This window comes from Vombatus ursinus, unplaced genomic scaffold (assembly GCF_900497805.2).
Source record: "Vombatus ursinus unplaced genomic scaffold, bare-nosed wombat genome assembly UNPS02014909.1, whole genome shotgun sequence".
NCBI classification, from domain to species: Eukaryota; Metazoa; Chordata; class Mammalia; order Diprotodontia; family Vombatidae; genus Vombatus; species Vombatus ursinus.
The window spans coordinates 17,274,357-17,280,300 of record NW_020954687.1 but is presented as its reverse complement, the minus strand read 5'-3'; positions in this window follow the sequence as shown (position 1 = coordinate 17,280,300).

The window sequence follows — 5,944 nt, the reverse complement described above, 5'->3', positions numbered from 1 at the left end:
AGATAGATAGATAGATAGATAGATAGATAGATAGATAGATAGATAGATAGATAGATAGATAGATAGAGGGAGGGCACAGGGTGAGTTGAAGATGAAGGGGTGATATCTAAAAAAATAGGTGAAGTGAGAGAGGATTATACTGTGAGGAGAAAGGAGGAGGTAGAATGGGGTAAATTATCTCACATAAAACAGACAAGAAAAAACTTTTATAGGAGAGAGAAACACTTCCGCTAATGGGAGCCAAGATGGCGGAGTAAAAAGGTAGTGGCTCTCACCCTACCCTATCAACCTCTGAAAATCCAGAAAATATCACCCCAGACAAAACCCTGGAACAGCTGAACCAGAAGAAAGACAAGGTGCATAAGTGCAGTAGCCCAGGTAGCTAGAGGGATTAATGGGAAAGGCCCCTCTTACCCTGGGGGAAGGGGAGCAGTACCAAACAGGAGTCGCAAAGCCAGCTAGTGGAAAGACCCACTTTAGCACACCAGGATCAGATTCTGGTGCTTTGGCATTCTACAGCAAATGGGTCTTCCAGTGCTTCAGCAAAAGTAAGGGAAGCAGCACTACAAAGGGCCCCACGAGGATAATAAGCACCCTGCAGCATTCATCTGAAAGGAGCTGAAGAAAGCAACCTAGAATTGGCCTGAAAGTTCCAGCCTTGCTGATTCCAGCCCAATACCAGGTAAGCTGTCAGAACCCTACAGCTTACAACTGCCGACCAGGAGAAGATCCTGAAGCCCAGGTGGTAGAGCAGGCAAACACCAACAGCTGTACCTCCGAGTGCCCCAGTGAGGGTGGGGAAACAGGTGGAAACCAGCTCAGAAAACCACCAGGTGCCTCAGTATTCTACAGCAAAGGAGTCTTTCAGTGTCTCTGCAGAACTAAGGGAGGCTGCATTGCAAGGGGCCTCAGGCAGATAAACACTCTGTAGCACCCATCTAAAAGGAGCTGAAGAAAGCTAAAGGAAAGGAAAAGCAGGCAACCTAGATTTGCCTGGAAGTCCCAGTCTTGCTGATTCCAGGACATCACCAGGTAAGCTGCCAAAACCCTACAGCCTCAAATTGCCAACAATAGAGGCCCTAGCACACAAAGCCAGTGACCAGGCCCAAGGCTCACAACACAAGAAGCTTGAGTCAGTGCTCTCTGCTCCCCAGCAGGAGAGCATAATCTCTTTAAAGGCCAGGAAATAAAGAAACACCATGAGTAAAAAGAAACTTAGGATAGATTCATATTATGAGAAGAGTAAAGATCAAGACAGAAATTCTGAAGAGGACAACATTGTCAACAAACCCACATCTGCAACATCAAAAGGGAATATGAACTGGTCTGAAGCCCAAGCTCTTCTTAGAAGAGCTCAAGAAGGATTTGAAAAGTCAAATGAGAGAGGTAGAGGAGTCCTTAAAAAAATACAGTGGGTCAATTGGAAAAAAAGTACAGTGCAGAAAACAGCTCCCTAAAAAACACAATTGGCCAACTGGAAAAAAGTACACTGAAGAAAACAAATCGCTTAAAAATACAGTTGCCCAATTGGAGAAGGAAGTACAAAATCTAACAGAAGAAAACAATATGTTAAAAATTAGAATTGAACAAATGGAAACTAATGACTTTATGAGAGAACAAGAATCAGTCAAACAGAAACAAAAAAATGAAAAAAATAGATGAGAACATAAACTAACTCATGGGTAAAACAACTGACCTGGAAAATCAATCCAGGAGAGACAATTTAAAAATTATAGACCTACCTGAAAATCATGATGAAAAAAAGAACCTGGACAGTATTCTTCAGGAAATCATAAAGGAAAACTGCCCTGAAGTCCTAGAACCAGAAGGTAAAATAACTACAGAAAGAATCCACTGTTCTCCCCTGAAAGAGATCCCAAATTGAAAATGCCAAGGAATATAATAGCTAAATTCCAAAATTACCAGATTAAAGAGAAATTACTACAAGCAGCCAGAAAGAAACAATTTAAATATCATGGAATCACAGTCAGGATTACAGAGGACCTTGCAGCCTCTACATTAAAAGACCATAGGGTGTGGAACATGATATTCTGTGAGGCAAAGGAGCTTGGAATGCAGCCAAGGATTAACTACCCAGCAAAAATGAGCATGATTTTTCAGGTTAGGAGATGGATATTCAATGAAATAGGGGACTAACAAACCTTCCTGATAAAAAGACCAGAGCTCAACAAAAAATTTGATCTTCAAGTAAAAGATTCAAGAGAGACATAAAAAGGTAAATGGATCCAAGTAAGTGGATTAGTGTAATCTAAGAAAATGTACTGAGAAAGGAGGAGGCAGACAAGGGTAAATTACAAACAAAAATGTATTAGAGCAGAGGGAAAGAAAGGAGGGGGATGAGCATTGTTTGAACCTTACTCTCATCAGATTTGGCTCAAGAAGGGAATAAAATAATCAATTAGGTATAGAAATCTAACTTGCCCTATAGGCAGCAGGAGGGAAAAGGGCAAAGAAAAGGTAGGAGGGATAGAAGGGAGGGAAGAAGTAGTAAGGGTAAAGGGGAAGAAAAGGGAGAGGGCTAATAGAAGGGAGGTTGGAATGAAGGAGGCAGTGGTCAAAAGCAAAACAGCAGTGAGGGGGGGAAAGGAGAAAGGAAAAAAAGGCAGAAATGGGGAAAAAAGGATGGAGAAAAAGACACAGACAGTAATCATAAACTGTGAATGTGAATGGGATGAACTCTCCCATAAAATGGTCTTAGCTTTCAGGTAGTCAATTATTTTTATTTTTTGTTTTCTTGATCTGATCTCTAGATCAATTGTTTTTCTTATGAAATGTTTTACATTCTTTTCTATTTTTTTCATTATTTATATTTTATTTTATTATTTCTTGATGTCTTATAACTTTGCTTGCTTCCCCTTGACCAATTCTGATTTTCAAGGAGTTGTTTTCTTCCTTAAGATTCTGGATCTCCTTTTCTAATTGGTTAGTTTTCTTGTCATAATATTCTTGTTTTCTTGGATTGTTCTTATATATATATTTTTTAGCTTTTCCTCATTCTCTCTCATTTGATTTTGAAAGTCTTTTAAAAAGTTTTTCTAGGAAATCATTTTGAGCAGGCGATCATTTCACATTACTCTTTAGAGTAGAATGAGGTTTCTTTGCTTCAGCATCCTTCTCTGAAGATGAACCTCAGTCTTCTCTATTTCCATAATAACTCTCTATGTTGATTCTCTCTCCTTTGCTTGTGCATTTTTTTAAAATTTGTAGTAAATTTGTTTTAATAATCACCTCTAATCTTGGGGTATGGGGGAAGGTGTCTCTGGCCTCCTTCTGGCCTGGAACTGGAACCAAGAACTCTAGCCTCTCATAAGTGCCCACAGTCAGCAGAATCACCTTCCTACTTGCCACTACCCTGTCTCCACAGCACAGCTTGTTCTGGCATTCCTTGTCACAAAGAATCCCTCAATCTTCCCCAGCTCAGATTCCCAGCACTCTTCACTGTCCTGGGGTAAAAGCTCCTGCATCTGGGGCCAGGACAGCCTCCCAACTCCCCTAACCTCAAGGCTTGCTGCTTGTTGTTTAAGCAGACCTAGGACCTAGCCTGGAGGTGTTTTCTTTTCACAAGGACCAAACCTCATCCAGGGACTTTTCTTCAGATCTCTGGTTGTCCCAGGAGGAACCCTATTTTGCCACCACTCTTATTTATTTTTATCATTCCCTGAGGCACTATTTCATCTCTTTTGTAAGGGAAAATCTTGAGAGCTTGGAATTTTCTGACCCACTCCCCCATTTTCCCACGATCCTTTCCTCAGGCAATTTTCTAAAGAAGAAATCAATGCTTTCTATATCTTATGAAAAAAATATGCTCTAAATAACTATCCTTTCCTTTCCTTTCTTCTCCTCTCTTTTCTTCTCCTTTCCTCTCCTTCCACCTCTTCTCCTCCCCTCCCCTTCCCTCCTTTCCCCTTCCCTCCCTTTCCATTCTCTTCCCACCACATTTCTACATCATAACTTCTTTAGCCATTCTACATTTGATGGATACCCCCCTGATTAAATTGATTTAACAACTCAAAAAGAAGTGTTACTAATTTTGTACAATTTAAGATTTTCTTTTGTTTTTGTTTTTTACTTAGGACCAATCCTTCCCTTAATCTGTCCCCCATCTAATTACGCTTTCTCCCTTTCCACTTTTCCCTCCTATTTCCATGTTTATGGAGATATATTTCTATACCTAATTGTGTGTGTGTGTATTTCAATTCTCTTTTATTTTCTAATAGTTCAGATGAAAGTTAGGTTCAAGTGTCAGCCACTCGCTCTCCATTATTCAGATAGAATTTTATTGAGGACCCAGATTAAATAAAACAATTTCTCCTAAACTTTCTTTCCTTCCTTCCCCCATGCTCATTCCCATTGTATTCTCAATTATCTCCCCTTCCATTCTTTATGATCATCAAGACAAAACAGGACCACTCCCAGGTCATCTGGGTAATTAGTCTATCTTTCTGACCCCTGAAGATGATGAGGCTTAAGGGATATATGTATCATCTACATATGTTCAAATGTAAATAGTTTTTTCTTGGTCCTTTATAATCTTTCATTTATATTTACTTTTTTATGTTTGCCCTAAATCCTGTACTTAGACTTGATGGTTTCTTAGCAGCCCTGGTTTTTTCATCAGGAATGCTTTGAAACTTACTATTTCATTAAAAATCCCCTTTTGATAATCATGCTTAGTTTTGCTGGGTAAGTTATTTTGGGCTGCAAATCTATATCCTTTAACTTCTGGAATACTGTGTTCTATATAGTCAGCCATATAGTCTGTGATTCATACTGTAACTGTTTGGTACTTGAATTTTTTCTATTTGCTTATAGTATTTTTCTCTGACCTGAAACTGGATTTTTGTTAAATATCCCTAGGATTTTACTTTTGGAGTTTCTTTCAGGAGGCAGTTGATGCAGTCTTTTTATTTTTACTTTGTCCTCTAGTACTTAGAGGTCTGAGTAGTGTCCTTTTCATATTTCTTGAAATATGATGCTTAGATTATTTTGACCATGACTTTAGGTAGTATAATAATAACTATTTCTTTTTCTTCTGTATCTGTTTTCCAGATAAATTGTTTCTGTTATGAATACTTTACATTTTTTTTTTTTACTATTTTTACAGTCTTTTGATTTAAAAAAAAATCCACTTATCTCATGGAGTCTTTAGCATCTTTTTTGGTCACTTCTAATTTTGGGGGAGTTCATTTCTTGGGCAAGGATTTTTATCTGTTATGCCAAGCTCTTAATTCCCTTTCCAATTCTTTTTTCAGTAGTTCTCATTTCTTTCCCACTTATTCCCTCCAATTATATTATTTAATATTTAAAAATATTTGAAATTCTTCTTTTTAACTCTTGCTTTATTTCAACCAGGCATTCTAGCTGAATTCGTGCCCGAGTTGTCTTTTTAAATGTGTTTTTTTTGTTTGTTTGTTTTTTGAGGCTTTGCTTGTAGATGTTTCAGAGTAATTCTTTACTTCTTAGTTGGCTTCTTGAGTGTTTCAAAATAATATCTTTTTATGGTGTGATCTTTGTTTTAAATATAATTATGTTTCCAACTTCATTTCTGGCTTCATGTTTTGCCAAGCTCTGTACTCCTGTAGGAAAGATCTGAGTTTGTCTTTGTTTCTTTCTTGTGGTATTGAGTGTTGTCTTATTCTGGGCTGTCAGGGACAATTCTGACTAGAGACCTGCAAGCGGACAGGATTTCCAGAGTGGTGTGATAGAGGGTAATGTTTAATCACTGTTCATCCGCTTTTGAGCTCAACAACTTTCTGACCTGGGTTTTGGTCTAAGCAACAATGGAGTGTTACTGCACCTATCCATTATTAGGCACTTGTAATGTGGATTCAGAGAAATAAAACTATAATCCCTTTGTTCTGCAATTCCAGACCTGATTATTCCTCTACAGGCTTTTGATTGGGCTACAAGCTATAGTTGAGAT